Source organism: Myotis daubentonii, chromosome 3 (genome assembly GCF_963259705.1).
Source record: "Myotis daubentonii chromosome 3, mMyoDau2.1, whole genome shotgun sequence".
Taxonomy (NCBI): domain Eukaryota; kingdom Metazoa; phylum Chordata; class Mammalia; order Chiroptera; family Vespertilionidae; genus Myotis; species Myotis daubentonii.
Genome location: NC_081842.1, coordinates 112089301 through 112093256, shown reverse-complemented (window position 1 = coordinate 112093256; position 3956 = coordinate 112089301). Strand labels below are relative to the sequence as shown.

At 43.3% G+C, this 3956-nt stretch overlaps 1 pseudogene; it reads left to right on the top strand.

Annotated features, from left to right (window-relative positions):
- Window positions 1-231: 231 nt before the first annotated feature.
- Window positions 232-3438, top strand: LOC132229358 (dimethyladenosine transferase 2, mitochondrial-like; annotated as a pseudogene).
- Window positions 3439-3956: the final 518 nt, after the last annotated feature.

Below are 3956 nucleotides of genomic sequence, written 5' to 3'. Positions count from 1 at the left end.
ATTTGCATTTAAAGTAATTGTTGAGTCCACTCAGTCCTCCAGTGGCAGCACCTGGCAGGAAATGGAAGTGAGGGAAAAGCAAGGAGAGGTTTTCCTGCCTTGTTTGTAGTGTTTGCTTTTGCCCAGCCTAGTCTGGTGGTGGGGTGATCCTACACATGGGGCTCCCAGTGAGGAATTCGCTGACATTGTAATGACTCTGAGTGACATTGGGACAGACCCTAGAGTTTAAGGATGTGGGTCCAAGTTTCAGAGCTTTCTCCATGGCTGAGGCTGGCAGCCTTTTTCAGTGCTGGTCGCTTTTGCATTTGGAGGTCAGGAGCAGCGAGATGGAAGGACATGCCAGCAAGGAACCCCCGTGGTTTGTCTGACTTCTAGCAGAAGCTAGTACCCAGTGAGGGTTTCAGAAAATGCCCTCAGGGATGTCCAAGAGCAGCTTAGAGTCCGGGCGTTACATAGGCAGTCCCAGACTGGCTGAGACCATGGTGCAGTTCCTGCTAAAGAAGACAGTTACAACCTAATCTGCAAATTCAATCTAGGCCCTGGAATCCTGACTCAAGTATTATTTCAAAGAGGTGCCAGAGTGATTGCTGTTGAAAGTGATAAAGCTTTTATTCCACACTTGGAGTCCCTAGGGGGAAAGCTGGTAAGAAAACTGCACATTATCCACCGTGTCTTCTTTAAACTGGGTCCTAGTCGTTTTGGAGTATTAAAACCTGTTGTGAATCCAAAGTTGCTTTTCTGCAATTTGGGAATAGAAACACTTCCTTGGTCAGAAGGTATCCCTTTAAAAGTTGTTGGAATCTTCCCAACTAAAAATGAGAAAAAGATGATTTGAAAACTTTTACATGACATATATTCCTGTACTTCTGTATATAGATAATGGGTGAGTAGAACTAAATTCGTTTGTTAATGAGATGGAATCCAAACCTGTACTATGCCTTAAGTGTGCTCTGGCAAGTAGCTTGTGAGATTAAGCTTCTGTATACAGAATCTTTGTCATCATTTGACATATGCAGCCGAAGTGGGCAACTGGAAAAGCCAGAGTGAAGAGAATCATTAGAACAACAAATACAGGAACCAAGATGGCGGCATAGGTTAACGCCGGAGTTTGCTGCTTTGAACAACTACTTCAAAAGTGAAACTAAAAGACGGAACGGACATCACCCAGAACCACAGGAACGCTGGCTGAGTGGAAGTCCTACAACTAGGAGGAAAGAGAAACGCATACGGACACTCAGAGGAGGCGCAGTGCTGAAGTCAAATTCTGAGGTGCGGAGTGCGCGGAGCAGGCTGGTGGCGGAGGGTGTGGTTGTTGTTTTCAATCGGGAGGGAGTCACAGACTCTGAGCTCCAGATACGGGCGAGTCTTTAGGGACCCTGACTCAAACGGGAGAAGCGGGACTGTCTGGCTTCGGTCGAAGCGAGTGCAGCTTTCTCTCCGAGGTTTGCAGCGGTCGCTGGGACTCAGAGAGGCAGAGCCCCTGGGGACAGGACTGAGAGCCCCCATAACTGCTCTCTCCGGCCCACCTTGTTGATCCCGTGAGACCCACCCGCCCCGCCCAAGCCCTGCACAAAGGCATTTGCCGGATAGCCTCAGGCAAAGGCTAGATTAGCACCTCCCTAGAGGACAGAAGTTCTCTCACTGCAGACACAGCTAATTTTCACAGCCACTTGGCCTGGAGGTCAAACCCTCCCTGGTATTAGCTACAACAATCAAGGCTTAACTACAAGACTGCGCACAAAGACCACTAGGGGGTGCACCAAGAAAGCATAACAAAATGCGGAGACAAAGAAACAGGACAAAATTGTCAATGGAAGATATAGAGTTCAGAACCACACTTTTAAGGTCTCTCAAGAACTGTTTAGAAGCCGCCAATAAACTTAATGAGATCTACAAGAAAACTAATGAGACCCTTGATGTTATGTTGGGGAACCAACTAGAAATTAAGCATACACGGACTGAAATAACGAATATTATACAGACTCCCGACAGCAGACCAGAGGAGCGCAAGAATCAAGTCAATGATTTGAAATGCGAGGAAGCAAAAAACACCCAACCGGAGGGGCGGTATGAAAAACGAATCCAAAAATCTGAGGATAGTGTAAGGAGCCTCTGGGACAGCTTCAAGCGTACCAACATCAGAATTATAGGGGTGCCAGAAGATGAGAGAGACCAAGATATTGAAAACCTATTTGAAGAAATAATGACAGAAAACTTCTCCCACCTGGTGAAAGAAATGGACTTACAGGTCCAAGAAGCGCGGAGAACCCCAAACAAAAGGAATCCAAAGAGGACCACACCAAGACACATCATAATTAAAATGCCAAGAGCAAAAGACAAAGAGAGAATCTTAAAAGCAGCAAGAGAAAGAAACTCAGTTACCTACAAGGGAATACCCATATGACTGTCAGCTGATTTCTCAACAGAAACTTTGCAGGCCAGAAGGGAGTGGCAAGAAGTATTCAAAGTGATGAATACCAAGAACCTACAACCAAGATTACTTTATCCAGCAAAGCTAGCATTCAGAATTGAAGGTCAGATAAAGAGCTTCACAGATAAGGAAAAGCTAAAGGAGTTCATCACCACCAAACCAGGATTATATGAAATGCTGAAAGGTATCCTTTAAGAAGAGGAAGAGGAAGAAAAAGGTAAAGATACAAATTATGAACAACAAATATGCATCTATCAACAAGTGAATCTAAGAATCAAGTGAATAAATAATCTGATGAACAGAATGAACTGGTGATTATAATAGAATCAGGGATATAGACAGGGAATGCACTGACTATTCTTGCGGGGGGGGGGGGGAAAGGGGAGTGGGAGATGTGGGAAGAGACTGGACAAAAATAGTGCACCTATGGATGAGGACAGTGGGTGGGGAGTGAGGGTGGAGGGTGGGGTGGGAACTGCAAGGAGGGGAGTTATGGGGGGGGAAAAAGAGGAACAAATGTAATAATCTGAACAATAAAGATTTAATTAAAAAAAAACACCAAACCAAATGAAAAAAAAATAAAAAAAATAAAAAAAGAACAACAAATACAACAAAACCTGTGTTTTATTCAATTGACCCCTCATAAAAATTTATTTTCACTTTTAACACCTATTATGATGTATTTTTTTACATGATAAAGCAGTGTTTTTTGAAGCACCATTGCAAGCTAATAGACCACTTAAATTCATTGAGTCCGATTGATGCAATGGATATAATGAAGAAACTAAAACAAGATAAAACAACAAAAATAACATATATGTATCCTCCAGACATAAACACCTTTTTGAAACTATAGAATGTTCCTAAAATCATACCTGTAAGTGGCTATATGATGACTTCATGGAAGATGTAGTCATATAGGGAACTGGACTGCCAAGACAGTAGCTGGAACCATTTATTTTATTTGGAAATTATGAAACAAATGAAAAAGAGCTAAGTTTTTAAAGTTCACATCCATTCACAGAAGGTAACTGTTCTTGTTTTGCACAAACAAGGCAGTTCATTAATTCTGAAGTTAATACCATTAGTACATTGGATAAAACTATGGCTGCCATTTTATTGACAACTGAATAAAATGAAAACTTCACTTAATTTTGGATTTGATCAGCTTAGATTTATTTTGTTTTAAATTCCTATCTACTGTCAATATATTTGTAGTCGGACATCCCTCTCACAAAATATGGGACCGCTGGCTCCTAACCGCTTACCTGCCTGCCTGCCTGATTGCTCCTAACCACTATGCCTGCTGGCTTGATCACCCCCAACTCCTGACCCCCTGCCAGCCTGATTGCTTCCAACTGCCCCCCCTCAACCATTGGCCTGCTCCCCCCAACTGCCCTCCCCTGCCAGCCTGATCGCCCCTAACTGACTCTGCCTTGGCCCTGCCACCATGGCTTTGTTTGGAAGGATGTCCAGAAGGTCTCCCAGTCTAATTAGCATATTATACTTTTATTAGTATAGATTG